The sequence below is a fragment of the Manis javanica genome, chromosome 17 (assembly GCF_040802235.1).
Source record: "Manis javanica isolate MJ-LG chromosome 17, MJ_LKY, whole genome shotgun sequence".
Classification (NCBI taxonomy): domain Eukaryota; kingdom Metazoa; phylum Chordata; class Mammalia; order Pholidota; family Manidae; genus Manis; species Manis javanica.
In genome coordinates, this window is record NC_133172.1 from 20489780 (window position 1) to 20506932 (window position 17153).

Below are 17153 nucleotides of genomic sequence, written 5' to 3' on the forward strand. Positions count from 1 at the left end.
ATTTGAACTGTTTATAGTTCATAATGCATGATCAAAAACAAAAGCCTCTGTGATGACTGCCCTTGTAAGGTTCACCATGTAACTTATTCACTATGTAAGAATTTGTTCTCCATGTAAGAAATTGTTCGTTATGCTTCAGAAGATTGGAGACTGACGAAAATTAGGCTTGGGGTGGATTAATGATTGTGCATTGAGCATTGACCCCCCTATACAGAATTTTATTGTGGTTAACAACCATTTGATCAATAAATATGAGAGATGCCCTCACACACACAAAAAAAGTACACACTTCCAATTGTAAAATAAATAAGTAACCAGGATGTAATGTATAGCATAAGGAATATAGTCAAAATATTGTAACAACTTGGTATGGTGATAGCTGGTACCTAGAATTATCATGTATATAAATGTTAAATCACTGTGTTGTACACCTGAAACTAATGTAATACTGTGTGTCAACTACCCTTCAATAAAAAAAAAAGATGTAAAAAAAAATACTAGTTCACTGATCTCATATGCTTTGTAGACATATTTTTCTGTTGAATATTTATTTTCTGAGTGTATGTTATTTAGATCATTTTCCTCTGATTTGAATTTTTTTGAATGGGGATTGGCCATAAGTTTTTCTGGTTGTTGAAGCTGTATTTTTAGAAGGAACTTCGTGTGTAGGAGATGGAGATGGACCAGAATATCTTTTTCTCTTTTCTGACTTTATCATCCAATACTTGGTAGTTCTTATGCATTCATCTCTTCAGTACTTTCTGGTATTTGCTTCCTCTTGCCCCCTCCCCAACTAGTATTTGAAAGTTTTCTCTCTTTTATGCCCAAGTATCCTGCCCTGATCATCTTGGGCTCTACTCTTAGCTGTTTCTCCTCAATGTGGGGCTCCACCATTCCATTAGGGAGCCCCCAATGTGCTCCTGAGAGTTCTTAGATGATCAGCTGCCTTAGCACCTTGCAATCTTCCTGTAGTGGCCTTGTTCTCACTGTAGAGCCCCTCCCAGGCCCACTTGTTATGTCTTTAGCCATATCTGAGTGGGAGCCCTTCCTTCTGGGGCTGGCTACTTGTAGGCATTCTCTCAGCTCCCCAGCACCTAGGATCTTGGTTTCCCCTGTTTCTGGCCTGCTGCCATCCTCTTGTGGGTCTTACTGCTGGTAGTGGTTTGGTCCCAGCCACTGGTATTATAAGGTTACTGACCTAATTTTGTTGATGACATCATCCATGGGTTTTTGTATTTTGCTGTCCTACTTGATCTCTGTTTTATGATGGGATTTAGGGAAGTCACAAAACCACATTATCATCATTTCTACCTTACCTCTTCCTTCCTTCCTTCTAGTTTCACAGCCTGGACTCCGTCCATTTCTGTGTGCTTTTTGACTGGGACTTAAAAGAATCCTCAGAAGCACCCACTCTGTATAGAAATAACTCATCTCATTCTCTAGGGATAGATTCTTCACTTTTATTCATGTTGGAGATATAAGTAGAGCAAAGTCACATGAGGGAACAATGAGTCCTCAGTTTTCTTATGAGAAAAAGGTAAAAGGATTTTTAGAATGTGATAAAAATGGCACATTAGTGTTTTTTTATTGAAGTATCATTAAGATACAATCTTACGTTGGTTTCAAATGTGCAACACAGTGGTTCAACAGTTACCATATTATTAAATCCTCACCCCCTCTAGTGTGGTTACTATCTTATCAATGTAGAAAGATGTTAACAGAATCATGACTATATTCTCTATGCTGTACTGCCCTCCCTGTGACTAATTTCTAATGTGATTGTGAATTATTAGCACATTAATTTTCTGTGTATGTGTTTTTCTGTGATCCTGTTTTACTACTAAATGTTTTACTACTGAGAAGCCTCATTGAGTGCCACATATCCATATTTAAAATAAAGGAAGAATCCTGCTTCTTTATACTTTTATCCTTTTTCCCCTCTAACACATTAAGTATTTTATTTTAGTTTTGTTTTATTAATTTACTGTGGTGCTTCTTGTAGCATTATGATCTAGAATTTCTGATACACGTTTAATTCTGAGCTTGAGTTCAGAACTTGCTTTAGGGCTAGTATTGGTCATAGTTTTGTATTTTGGGTGGGACTGTTGTCAAATTCTATTCAAAAGCCTCAGCTTACTTGTTAACTGCCACTTTCTTGGCAGTAGCAGTACTGCAGGTTGCTCTTTGATATCTTTAAGATATAGTTAGTATCTTGTAAAGTATGATAACAGAATTCTTGTATTACTGTAAGTTACTATTTCTTCTTGCAAAGTATGAGTTTGATCTCAAAAATACTTTATGTGTATTGTATATTTCATAACTCACTAAATTTTAATGTATCTCAATTACGTGGTTGGAAAAAGTGAATCAGAAGAAATGAGGCTGAATGGAGAAGAAGAACAAGTAGGAAAAAAAGAGCATTTAGTCAAATGTATTAGATCAAGAGAATTTATACCAGGAGTGCAAAGTTAATTTAACATTTGAAAACCTGTCAATGTACTTCATCATACTGACAGACTAGAGAAGAAAAATTATTTGATCATCTCATTAGACACCAAAAGGCATTAATAAATCTCTAAAGTTTAAAATTCAAGATTAAAACACTCAACAAACTAGGATTAGAAGGTAACTTTTAAAATCTCATAAAGGGCAGCAACATTATACTTACTGGTGAAATATTGAAAAGGTTTCTTCTAAGACTGAGAAAAGATGAAGTTGTTTGTTCTCACTGTTATTCATCAGTGGGCTGGGGGTTCTAGGGAGAGTTAAAGATAAAAAAACAAGAAAAAGAAATAAATGGTATGAAGATCAAAAGAAGAAGTGAAATTGTTTCTATTCACAGATTATATAATTGCTCATATAGAAAATTCTAAGGAATCCACCAAAAAATTACTAGAACCAAAAAAATGAATATAAGAAGTTTATAAGATCAAGGTCCATATAAAAAGTCAGTTGTGCTTTTGTGATTTGTATTTTCATCAGAGCAGTGGAAACAGAACTTGGCTTCCAAGTATGTAAGAGAGAATGGGTGGTTCTGACTCCAGTAAAGATGGAGTAAGCACATTCTACCTTGCTCTCCCACTGAATGCAACCAAAAACCCTAGGAAGACTCATGAAGCAGATATATGAGAACTCTGAAAAGTCAATGGTAGCAGGCATATTGGGGAAGGAAACCAGACATGAAGTACAAATAATTCAGGGGTGAATTTATTTTTTCTCCCCTCCTTTATCTCCTGGCCTGGGCCCAAAGACGATCTGATTTCTGAAACTGCACACTCGGCATAGACAGAAATATCTGAAAGAGAATCTCTTTCTTTCAGATTAGGACTGGAATTAATGGCTGCAATTTCCCACACTTGATGAAAGACATAAACTTACAGATTTAAGGTTAGTGAACTCCAAACAGAAAAATTCTTAGTGAGCCCCAACCAGAAATCTATACCCAGACACATCATAATCAAACTGGTAAAATCAAAAGAGAAAAAAAAAATCTTAAAAGTAGCCAGAGAAAAACAATTATATATAGGGGAGTAATGATTTGATAGACTATGGATTTCTTATCTGCTACCCTGGAGGCCAGAAAGCAATGGAAACATTTAAAAAGTACTGAATGAAAAGAACTGTCAATTCAGAATTCTGTATCCAGAGAAAATGCCCTTCACAAATGAAGATGAAATGAAAGCTTTCTTACATGAAGGAAAACTAGGAGAATTTGTCACTAGCAGACCTGCTTTAAAGAAATGTCTCTTCTTTAGCCAGAGGGAAACTTGGAACTTCAGGAATAAAGAGGAGCAATATAAATGGAAAATACCTGGATAAATAAATATAACAAATCATTTCTCTCCCTTTAAGTTATTTAAAATATGTATAGTGGTTGAAAGCAAAAATTATGACATTTTCACTGTATGTAGATGCAATGCATATGACAGTTACAACAGAAAGGGAAGGTAAAGGGCTCTTTATTTGGAAAAGGTTTCTCTGTTTTTCACATTGAAGTGGTAGAAGGTGATATCACTGAAAATGGCAGAGTAAGGACATTTAAAAAGCCTCTCTTCATAAAAGCAATGAGAACATTGGCAAAATTAGTAAGAATCAACTCTTTGAGAACTTTGGAGGCTTGCAGGGCATTTATTTTTTTTTAAATGGCTGAATCTCAGTAAAAACAGGAAGTGTTGTGGTGATCTAAGTTGCTCTATTTCCGTCTCTCCTTTCTTGCTCCATAGTAACTTTGAAAACCAACAGTAAGTGGCAGTTGTTTAACATTGCATCTGCCTAAGGTGGTGGGTTACATTTGGGGCAAAAAATAGGCTAGCCAAAGAAAACCTAGAGAATGATATGTTCATAAGGGGCTGGCTGTTCATTTTTATCCTTTATATTATCCTTATTATAATAAACCAGATGATGTAAGTAAAGTGTTTCCCTGAGTTCTGTGAGTTGTTAGAGCAAATTATCAAACCTAAAGAGGAGGTCATTAGGAACTCCTGATTTGTGGCCAAGTCAGTTAGAAGTACCAGAGGCCCAGGACTTGCATTTGTCATCTGAAGTGGGTGAGTCTTGTGGGACTGAGCCCTTAATTTATGGGGTCTGATTAACCCATAACACCAGGTAGATAGTATCAGAATTGAACTGAATTGTAGATAATCCAGTTAGTGTCCAGAGTTGAAAAATTGGTTCTTAGTGTGGAGAAAACCCACATGTTTGGTGTCAAAAGTATGAGGAGAGAAATTTCCTGCTAATAGAATTTTGGGAGCCAGCCTGCTTCCTTCCATTTTGTACTTTCCCCCACCTTTTAGTCTATTCTCTTAGTTTCTGGTGAAATAACTTTCTCAAGAACTTTTTGGGCCTTCCATTTCGCCTAGATTCATTCCATTATAACAAAGCCACACATACACAGATCTTTTTAAAATAAGCCCTCCTCTACCTGGACTCCTGCCAAAAGGGTTGGGAGACACTTTCCTAAGCTCCTACAGGTTCTGTGGTTTGATTGAGAGGATTTTTGAGGCCCATCCTTAGTCTCTTGAAAAGACACTTTGTGTGACTGAATATTCTGACCTTTCAGTGTTTGTGAATTTAAGTAAAAAGTTGTACAGTCACAACTTAGTTTTTTTTAAACAGCACTTGGAAGTCATTTAGTGTTTGCTATTTAGAAAGGTTGAGGATTTTTTAAATCATCAATTCTGGTCCCTTTTTATTTAACAGTTCTTCTCTTAATTTCTCTCTCTCCTCCTCACATTTTGCTATAAACAACAAGAAAAAACCAGGCAGATCTTTAATGCTTTGTTTAGAAATGTGCTTAACTAGATAACCAAGTTAATTATTTACAAGTTCAGTTTTCCATATACTACAGGAGACAGTTTCACTAAGCTTTCTGCCATAACAAGGATCCCTTCCTTCATTTACCAATAACATGTTCATTTCCTTCTATGCCATCCATAACAGTATCCTCCAAGTCCAGATTTCTGCTGCTATTCTGTTTAAGGCAATCTTGGTTTTCTCTATGATGCTCGAAATTATTCCAGCGTTGCCCAATGCTTGGTTATAAGGTCACTTATAGGTTTTGTTATAGTAGCACCCTACTTCCAGGAAACAAAATCTTTATTCGTTATTTATTACTGCTGTTCAGTAAATGATTAACTCAGCAGGTCTGAGTTTTCCAAACTTTGATGCACTCCAAAGAAAAGTTCGGTCCTTGCCTAGCTCCTGGGAGATAACTTCTAATCCCTTGGAATATCCTACCTGTTAAGAGTGTTGGTTACTATAGGGCAAGGGGCTGGGGCTGGGTGAAAGAGATGAAGAGATGAAAGAGACATAAACTTCAAATTAAATAAATGAGTCATAGGAATAGAAGTACAACATAAAAATATAACCAATAATATTGTAATATCTTGATATGGTAACAGTGGGTAATTATGCTTACTGTGGTGAGCATTTAGTAATGTATATAATTATTGAGTCACAATATTGTACATCTCAAACCAATATAATATTACATATCAACTATATTCCAGTAAAAAAAACCTAAAAAATAAAGTGTCTTTGTTTATCTGAACCTTGGTCCATTCCAGATAGTTTATGCTAATGTGATTTATGTAGCCTTAGTTTATGCAGTATATTCTCAATCTCTGGAGGGGCTAGAGACTGAAGTTCAGCCATGTAGGCCATCAGCCATGTCTGTGTAACGAACCTCCACTATAAACTCTGGATACCAAGGCTTGAGTAAGTTTCCTAGGCAATACTCTGTGTAAGTCATCACAAACTATTACTGGGGGAATTAAGTGCTGTCCACATAAATCCACTGGGAGAGAAAACCTATGCTTGTCTCTCTTGCATTCTGTTCTAGCAAAATTACCCACTGATGATTTTAATCTATGTCCTTTCACTGTAATAAACTTTAACCATGATTATAATGGTATTGCTGAATCACGTGAGTTCTAGCAAATCACTGAACCTGATGGCATAACAAATTACCACAAATTTAGTGACTTAAAAGAAAACACATTTATTGGTTCAAAAGAATCTGGGCACAGATTAGCTGTATCACAGGGCTGTATTCGAGGGATCGGTTGGACTATGTTCTTATCTGGAGGCTTGACTAGGCAAGAATCTGCCTCTAAGTTCACTCAGGTCAGTGGCAGAAATAATTTTCTTGTGGTTGTAGGACTGAGGGCCCCATCTTATTGCTGGCTATTGGTTGCCTTTAGGCCAAAGAGGCTGCCTTTAGCATTTTGGCAAGAAAGCCATATGGGCCTCCCATCATGGCTGTTTATTTCTTCACAGCTAGCTAAAGAGAGAGTCTATAGAATGAGTTTAATAGCAAGGTGGAGTCTTGCATGGCATTATGTAATCCTGGGAATGACATCCCATCTCCCATGCCATATACTGTTGATTAGAAGCAAATCACAGGTCTGCCCACACTCATGGAGAAGGGATCTGATACAAGATGGTGGGGTTATGGGGTGGGGGGTCCCCTTAGAGTGTGTCCAACAGTAGGATTCACTGTAAAAGGAATAAAAAACAGGGCATTAACCAAAACATGAAGAAAGGTCAAGAACTTTATTTTGGGAATAGGAAAAATGTGTGCTGATGGGTATGATTCAATAGAGAGGAAATAATTGGTGAAATGCTGTTTTGTGGGTTAGCCATTATATTCTTTTTAATATTAAATGCAACAGAAATTCTTATTTTGTCTCTCATATATCAGAAAATACATAACTTACATGCCTTACATCTCCCAAGTTAGAGTGGGGAATGTAGACTCTAAGGAAAGTTAAGAAAAGATGGTCATTCAGGATATGGGAGAGAAAACAATAAAAACGTAGGAGAGAGTCTATGTTTTTATTGTTTTTATGCTACCTCTTAGCAAATTTTGTTTTTACATGTTTTATAATGTACATGAGATATCAGTACAATATTATAAATAATTTATAAACAAAACATACATACATATGGAGAGCATGTTAACACATTTTTCACTAATAGGGTTACCAAGTCGAAAAATGTTTGCAAAGAATGCCTATCAAAATACCAACAGCAGTCTTCAATGAACTGGAACAAATAGTTTGAAAAAATTCATATGGAACCACAAAAGACCCCGAATAGCCAAAGCAATCCTGAGAAGGAAGAATAAAGCAGGGGGGATCTCGCTTCCCAACTTCAAGCTCTACTACAAAGCCACAGTAATCAAGACAATTTGGTACTGGCACAAGAATAGAGTCACAGACCAGTGGAACAGAATAGAGAGTCCAGATATTAACCCAAACATATATGGTCAATTAATATATGATAAAGGAGCCATGGACATACAATGGGGAAATGACAGTCTCTTCAACAGCTAGTGTTGGCAAAACTGGACAGCTACATGTAAGAGAATGAAACTGGATCACTGTCTAACCCCATACACAAAAGTAAATTTGAAGTGGATCAAAGACCTGAATGTAACTCATGAAACCATAAAACTCTTAGAAAAAAACATAGGCAAAAATCTCTTGGACATAAACATGAGTGACTTCTTCATGAACATATCTCCCTGGGCAAGGGAAACAAAAGCAAAAATGAACAAATTGGACAATATCAAACGGAAAAGCTTCTGTACAGCAAAGGACACCACCAATAGAATAAAAAGGCATCCTACAGTATGGGAGAATATATTCATAAATGACTATCTGATACAGGATTGACATCTAAAATATATAAAGAGCTCGCACACCTCAACAAACAAAAAGCAAATAATCCAATTAAAAAATGGTCAGAGGAGCTGAACAGACAGTTCTCCAAAGAAGAAATTCAGATGGCCAACAGACACATGAAAAGATGCTCCACATCGCTAATTATCAGAGAAATGCAAATTAAAACCACAATGAGATATCACCTCACACCAGTAAGGATGGCTACCATCCAAAAGACAAACAACAACAAATGTTGGCGAGGTTGTGGAGAAAGGGAAACCCTCCTACACTGCTGGTGGGAATGTAAATTAGTTCAACCATTGTGAAAAGCAGTATGGAGGTTCTTCAAAATGCTCAAAATAGAATTACCATTTGACCCAGGAATTCCACTTCTAGGAATTTACCCTAAGGATGCAGCACTCCAGTTTGAAAAAGACAGATGCACCCCTATGTTTATCGCAGCACTATTTACAATAGCCAAAAAATGGAAGCAACCTAAGTGTCCATTAGTAGATGAATGGATAAAGAAGATGTGGTACATATACACAATGAAATATTATTCAGCCATAAGAAGAAAACAAATCTTACCATTTGCAACAACATGGATGGAGCTAGAGGGTATTATGCTCAGTGAAATAAGCCAGGCAGAGAAAGACAAGTATCAAATGATTTCACTCATATGTGGAGTATAAGAACAAAGAAAAACTGAAGGAACAAAACAGCAGCAGACTCACAGAACCCAAGAATGCACTAACAGTTACCAAAGGGAAAGGGACTGGGGAGGATGGGTGGGAAGGGAGGGATAAGTGGGGGAAAAAAAAGAAAGGGGGCATTATGATTAGCATGCATAATGTGGGGGGGGGCACGGGGAGGACTGTACAACACAGAGAAGACAAGTAGTGATTCTACAACATCTTACTATGTTGATGGACAGTGACTGCAATGGGATATGTGGGGGAACTTGGTGATGGGGGGAGTCTAGTAAACATAATGTTCCTCAAAAAACATGTTTGCAAAGTGCCTTTTCATTCTTACACATTTGTGCTTGGAGAAAATGTTTCATTTTATTTAGTTTCTTCACAGAATTGATCATTTAAAACTAGTTTTCTGCTCAGGGCCTTGTATTTATGAAAAGATCCCAGTGTGTATACACAAAGACTGGATTCTATATGATTTTTAAACTTCCACTTTCATAGCTTTTAAGGTTTAAAGATTATTCTTGCAAAACACTTCTGCTAATGCAAAACATGTAACAATATTTATATTGCAGTACTTACCAGTTTTCCTAAACTTAATTATCCTAGTTTGGTAATAATAAAAACATGTGACATGAGGTTTAGGTTAATTTGGTTGAATTTTTGTTAAATAGTGATAGTTGAACCGTGTTCTTGCGTATTAGGGCACTTTCCTAGCTTATAGCTGAGCCTACTTAGAAAATAATTTAGGCCTAATAAGCTGTGCACTGAAGCAATCTTAATGAGGAAGAATTTGGTATACTGTCTTTTATAATGTTCCTGCTCACTGAAAGGATTCAAGAAACACTTGGTGTTTATAACCCAACCACAGTGCCATTTTATTTGTCATTCTTAGATACATTCCAGGTCTCAGAACACTCTACAGAGGGTATTGCCACTGAATCACTCAGGGAGGTGCTGTATTGATTGTGTGGCAATGTACTCATCTGGGATGGTGGCACACATTTTTCAGTCTCCTGAAATACACGTTTCTCATTCTCCAGCTTTTGAGTGGGTTTTGCTACAGAAGGACCCCGGTGCAGTGCCCCCTGCTGGTGAATGGCAGCTGAGAGTTTGCATCATGTCAGTGATGGACAGAGTGGGTTCCTTTGCTGACATTGAGCCAGCGGTGATGCTGAACCTGCCAGGTCATTTTAGATCAGATCATTAAAGGAACAGAAGGGCGAATCAATATAAAATGAACAGCTCACAGTTTTCTCCCCATTTTTTAGACATGTGATGATTTGCTATAGTTCAGTCTGGCTGATAAAATATGAACACTTCACAAAAATGTTGGCCTTATTCTCAGGGGCCACCATTTTTGTTCAGTTGGGAAACCTAGCTTGAGTCTTGACAGAGATTTTAAATATGAAATATTTCAGTACTCATTTTGTTAAACAATTAGAAAAAGCACTTAAACAAAAGTTCCTTTCTTTAATATTTCTTTGGTGTGAATTAGTAATGATTTGTGCAGGTTTCTAAATGATGATCATGTTAAAAAATTAATTAAAACTGAGGACTATATTAGTGTTTAGATTATTATTTTAACTTTGGCCTCTGGTATAGGTGATTGTTTAATAATAAGTAATTATAAATTAACTTTCTCCCATAGTAAATAGGTCTAATTTCTATGTATACATCTGTGGTGGGTATATCACAGCCGTGCCATTATTGGTAGCCTTTAATTCAACAGTGGAGTATACGCTTCAGGATTTTAGTGTCTTAGGTTTATGAACAAGTGCCTTGTCTACTTAGGTATTTCCAGTGAGGTAGGAGGAAAACCAGGAGAATGTGTGTCCTCAAACCCAAGTGAAGAAAGTGTATCAAGAGGGAGGGAATAATCACTCTGTTGAATGAATACTGGGAATAGATCATTGTAGAGGCTATTGCAATCTTGACAGGAGAAGTTTCAGTGGGACAAAAGTCTGATTGCAGTGGGTTTATAGGAGAGTGGGTTTTTCCTCTTCCTAATCCTTTCCTTTTCCCCCACCTCTTTGTTTTCTTTTTCTTCCTGAACATATCAGCTTAAAAGTGGTTAGATGAAAACAATCAAGGTAGGTGATAGGAAGCCCGAGTACTCCAAAGTAGGTGTCCACTGGTGTCCTGCAAAGAAGGATGTCCTTCTTTGGTGGGGAGATTGCCCAGCATGAAGTGTTGGAGCCAATTGGGGTGAGGTGTGGTGGTATGATACATGGCATTAGAACCTGAGTGGGGTAGAGTATATGGATAGCCCAGCTTGGGGTGCAGGGCATTGGGGCAAGGAAGGCATTCATGTAGGATGGTAACCCAGTGTGGGGTATCTGAGTCTGAGTGGGATTAAGAGGTGATGTCTGTATAGGAGGGCAGCCTGGTGTGGGGTGTTGGAGCCTGATCAGATAAGAGGGGTATCCACATAGGGTATCAGAATTTGAGCAAGGTGAGGAAGATATTCACATAGGAGAGCAGCCTGGAATGGGGTGTTGGAGCCCTAATGGGGTGAGAAAGGGTGCCCACACATGATGGACAGCTTGGTGTGGAATGTCAGAGTCCAAGCAAAATGAGGAAGGGCGTGAATATGATGGGGGTGGGAAGGCCACTTGATCTGGAGTGTCAGCACTTGAGTGGGAGAAGGATGGAACATCATATCCTAGAAAGTATGCATGTACTTCAAAATGATGGAAACATATCAAACAGCCACAGAGATTATCTCAAAAGGGCTTCCATTGCCCAAATCTGGGGCAAATGAAGCATCAGAATAATGAGAGTAAACGAGGGAGGAAAACAGAAATCCTCTTCACATGGGTATAAGTGAATGAATGAATAAATAGAATGTTTGATGAGGAAAAGGATAGCAAAAGGTTTCTAAGGACCTCCATTCAAAATACTTTCTAATTATAAAGAGGAAAAGTACCTTTGCAGTACAGTCCTGCAGACACTTTTGATCATGTGGACCAACTGAACATCATCTGTGAAGGGACAAATCTGAAATCATGTACTGCTTGATAAGATGCCATGAGAAGATCGCAGCATCACTATGTCAGAGATGCACAACCCAAGTCTAAAGAGGCAAACCCAAACTGATGGAATATTCTTTAGTTTAACTGGCCTGTAATCTTCAAAAGTGTCCAGACCATGGAAGTCAAGGAAAGATGAAAGAACTGATCCAAACTGCAGGAGACGAATAAGGCAAGACAATTAAATACAACATGTGATTCTGAACTGAATCATTTTGTTACAAAGGATATGACTGGACAGAATTTTAATGTGATCTGAGGATAGATGGGAATAACAGATTAGTGTTAATTTTCTTATTTTGTTGTTATTACAGTGGTTTTATATGAGAATTTGTAGGAACTGTGCATTAAAATATTCAAGTGTGATGAGCCACACTTCTTGACACTGGTTTAAGAAAGATCAGTTCTATTTTAAGCTGAGATTGTACAAGTAAAACAGAGTGGGAGAAGAAAACTGGGAGACAATGAGGACAGATAACTCTTTCTTTGTAGAAAGGGACAAAGAAATAGGACAGTAGAGGGTGTAGAAAGATGAAGTAGAAAGCGCTTTCTAGGATAAGGGAATAAGACAACCAATGGAAGTTTGGGTTAGTCATCTAGGGAAGGTGGCAGTTTATACTTCAGTGACTGCCAAGGAAACAATGTCACACACCTTTCCATGTGCGTGTACTTTCCAAAATCAGCCCTATGTTCAGGAAGAACTTCTTTGTTCCTAAGATAGGTTGTATTTGCTGTATTTTAATCTTATTCCCTCTTCTATGTGAAGACAGAATAATTGTTAGCAATTTTGACAATAGAATTAATAAAACTTGTTGATAGATTAAATGTACGAGAAAGGTAAAATCAGGGAGATGAGAGAAAAATCAAGGATGACTTGGATGTGGTTGACGTAGTAGAAAGAAAAGCAGTAGAGTGGGTGGTCATGGAAGTTGAATATAGCTGAGAAAGCAACTGAGAGGAAGAGCAAAGCATCTACTGGATCTAACAACATGGAGCCCACTGATCTTAGCAGAAAAATTTGGATAGGTTGGAGGAACAGAATGCCATTACCATGTGTTGAATAGTGAATGAAGGCTGGGAGGTAAAGAAATGGAGAAATGGTGCTGAGAGTCTTTGGAGAAGCTTGCCAGTGAAGGGAAATATAGAGAGAACAATAACTAGAGGGGGATAGAAGGTTACAGAAGGATGTGATAAGATAGGCTTTACTCAGAGAAGTTGGTATTCTGATGGGAAAAATCATAGACCCGTAGTCAAGGACTCTGTGGAAGGTCTCTGCAGAAATGTGGACCAGTGATGAGTCAGGATAGTTTTCCCTCTGTGTAGGTACATACCATAACTCCACAGAAGCCCCCAGCTGAGGCCAGGGTACCAGGACAAAGGTGGACCTTCCTCTGGGTTGTAGGTTATTTTTAACACTTAGAGAACGGAGGATTCTACAAGAGGTTGAGGTGCCAAAGAAAGGAAGAAATAGTACATCTTGCCACCTGAGCGTATGTCCTGAAATTTGAATCTATTACACTTGTGTGGTATTCCCAATGGTATTCTGTTATTTCTGCTACTTGGACTTCTCCCTGCTTACATCACCCCTTCCCCACTTTCTGTTATCCAAGACTCAGCTCAATGTCTCCAACCTCTGGGATGAGAGGGCCCCTCTATGCTTGGATCACCCTTGATTACTTACCCCCGTTCGACTTACTGTGTTGGGTTGGGACCCCACCCACCTGTCTCCCACAATATACTCTTTTCCCATTTGTCTCCCAAAACATTCTCTTTTCTCTCCATCCCCCATCACAGGCATGATGCTTGGAATGAAAGCAGCTGAAAGGCAGTTGACACCTAGCAGTTAGGCAGGAGTCCAAGCTCCAGAGCCACATTTGAGTGCCACCACTTATTGGCTGTGTGGCCTCAAGCCCATTATTTAACCTCTCTGAGCTTTGTTCTTCATCTTAAACTGGTACTTCCCCCATAATATTGTTGTGTGAATTAAATGAAATAATACCTGAAAGCAGTAATGGTGCCAGGCAGTTAGTAAGTGCTCAATAAATGTTGCTTTCATTATGAAGATGTAGTAGATATTGGCACATTTTTTTATTGAAAGAATAAATGAGTAAATGAAATAATAAAAAATGATATAAGAAGAACCAGAGCACGTGTCCACCTGTTTTTCAGTGCCTCTTCTGCCAGGCCTAGTTGAATACATCTCTGGTGAATTGTGTAAGTTCTTTGAGTCAATTTTCAGCCCATGTATAAGGAATGGACAGACAAGCAGTGGTTTCCTGGGGGTGCCTGGTACCTGGCAGAGCCATCTGGGTAGTCTGGTTTTGTCCATGCCTACTGGGCTCTGTCCCTGGTGAGTCTGTCCCTGCAGTCTGGACATGGACCCAACACAAGCGTTTCTATAAAGCCTCCCCATGTAGTATGTTTTCCTGAAACACAGAACTGCATTATAGCTGTCTTAGTCCATTTGAGCTGCTAGAACAAAAATACCAGAGGCTGGGTGGCTTAAACAAGAAAGACTTATCTCTTACAGTTCTGGAGGCTGAGAAGTTCAAGATAAGGTACTGATAGTGGGTGGGCCTACTACCCAGTAGATGGCCATCTTCTCACTGTGTCCTTGTGTGGTGAGGGGGCAAGGAACTCTCTGGGTATCTTTTTTTTTGTATCATTAATCCACAATTACATGAAGAACATTATGTCTACTAGGCTCCCCCCTTCACCAATCCCCCCCACAAACCCCACCACAGTAACTGTCCATCAGCATAGTAAGATGCCGCAGAATCACTACTTGTCTTCTCTGTGCTGCACAACCCTCCCCGCATCCCCCCCACCCCAACCAACACCATACATGCTAATTGCAATGTCTCTGGGGTAACTTTTATGAGCAAACCAATCCCATTCATGAGGGCTTCACTCTCATGACCTAATCACTCTCAAAGGCCCTACCTCCTAATCCCATCACATTGGAATTAGAATTTCAGCATACGGATTTTCAGTCTATAAGAGTAGCTAAGATTCCTTTCACTTCTGAAGTCCCTGAACTCTTTGATTATCTCTTTTATTACACTTCAGATTTTTCAATGTGATAGTCAAGCATCTGAAACTATTCTTTTTTATGTGTCTCATGGCAACAAAGCTTTAGGAAGGATGAACTAGATGGCATTTTACTTAATCATGAAGGAATTGCATTTTCTTATTAAACCATTTCTTTAATCATTTATGTGGGTTGAAGATCTGTACATTACAATGAAAGGATGTCTTAAAATATTTTATTTAAATGGATGAATATTCTACCCTGCCATGATGTTCATAGAACAGTTTGGCAATTTTCTTTCCAGTGAGGTGATAACTTTCTTTGAGAGACGCAGCCCTGGGAAGACTGGCCAGCAGGATGTGCTTCGCTCTGGGAAAACTGCCAACATGACTGGCTACCACTTAGCCGGCTCCGTCAGCCTGCCCTGGGGCACGAGGCTGAGACAGCTTGTTTACGCACTAAGGAGGATATGGATTTTTGTGTGTGGAAATGAATATAATATTATTATTTTTTATAATTATAAAAATTAAGTCAAGAGTAAACATGGTGGATTCCATACATGCCTTTACTTTTGGTCCCTCTTGAAACCCTACCAAAACAAGAGCAAAATGATTTTTTTTGAAAGAAAAACCCTGTAGGACAAAACATCAATAACAACAAACAAGAAAGAAGATGGCAACATTTTGGAAGCTAGAAAGCTCACAAATGAGCAATAACTTACTTAGCAGACAGAAGAAAGCTGTATCCTAAACTGGCAGGGGAGAAGCCAAGAATCCCCCCAGTTTATATGACAACATTCTGCAAAAGCTTAGGAATAGACAGCCTGAGGTTGAAGGTGGCCTAAAGGTGGGAGAGTTATATGAAAAGCTGCCTAAGAGCCTATTAGAGCCCCAGATCCTCACCCAGCCTCTGTACTCCTGGGGGGCTGCTCCCCACTACACCAGCAGAGGATGGCAAATTTACCTTTCCGTGAGTTGAAGGCTGAATATCCTGTTCACCACAGACTTGAACATCTGGTTCATGGCAGTGCTGTCCAGTCTGAGCCTTGCAAACATCGTAGAGTTCTCAGTGTGCACATGTACAACCTGCCCAGCACCTGGACCCTGCGGTTCCATTGACCTCCCTCACGTTAGCCACTGCACCTTGGCCTTGTTGTCATAGGTCCTTCCAACTTATTCAGACATTGCGCTCTGAGTGCATCCGCATGTCCTTCCAGTTAAGCTATCTCCACCACAGTTGTTCCTTGAGTGGGTCCTCCAGGCCACTGACTGCTGTGCTTTATCTTGGTCTTAATTCAGTCTGCTCCTTCCTTCCTATCCCCCAACCCTAAAATTTCTTGGAAATAGAAGGAGCTGGCATTTGACCTTCCACTTCTATATTATATCTTCCTCCTCATGCCTTATTGAGGGAGGGTATCTAAGAGAGAGAGAGCATGAAGAAGGGAGAAGGGGAGTGGGGGTTGGGGTGAATCGTAAGGAATCCCAAATCTCTGATTTCCTGCTTACCATAATACCCGATGCTCTCCTCCTGTGTTCCTGGTACATCAGAGGGGCTGTTGCTGTCTCCTAGACACTCTGGCACCAGAATGCCATACCCCCTGGCCTCCTCCATCTTTTCTAGCCTTGCCTTTCACATCAGTGGCTTCCACCCTCTTTGATTGGGCCTTGCAGTTTACACTGCATACCTGTGTGCACACATGCACACACACACACACATGCACTTACTTTACATGCTTCAGGAAGCAATCCTTCTCCTTCGGATGTTCTCTGATATTTTCTAGTTTGTTCTGTTTTATGTCACCCACTTCATTTAATTTTTAAAATAATGGCCAATAAATTGATTTTTTAACTCACTGGTAGCTGCTGACTCCCAATTTGAAAAATGCTGCTGCATGTGATCCTTTCTTTTCCTTGTGTGCTCCACTTTTTCCTTTAAGCTGGGTTCTTTCTTTATGGTTTAACCAGTTCAGGTCTGTCTAGATTTTTAAGGAAACCTCCTCAGCCCCCTTCATAGCACACAGTTGTGCACACACAATGTTCCATTCCTCTGCACTCTGTCTCCTCTCCATCTGCCCAACCCTGTCTGCTTTCCAGCACCAGCCTTGCACTCGACTGGCTCTTGCTTTGGCCGCAAATGACTCCCTTGTCATTAATTCTAATGGCTGATGTGTAGGCTTCTCCTTACTGGTTCTGCAGCAGCATTCAGCTCTGTCGTATGCTCTTTACCTTGG

At 39.1% G+C, this 17153-nt stretch overlaps 1 pseudogene; it reads right to left on the reverse strand.

The window, feature by feature from the left end:
• The window catches only part of LOC118972979 (uncharacterized protein C2orf78-like), a 151431-nt pseudogene extending 135453 nt beyond the window's left edge, over positions 1 to 15978 (reverse strand).
• Between the last annotated feature and the right edge of the window lie 1175 nt (positions 15979 to 17153).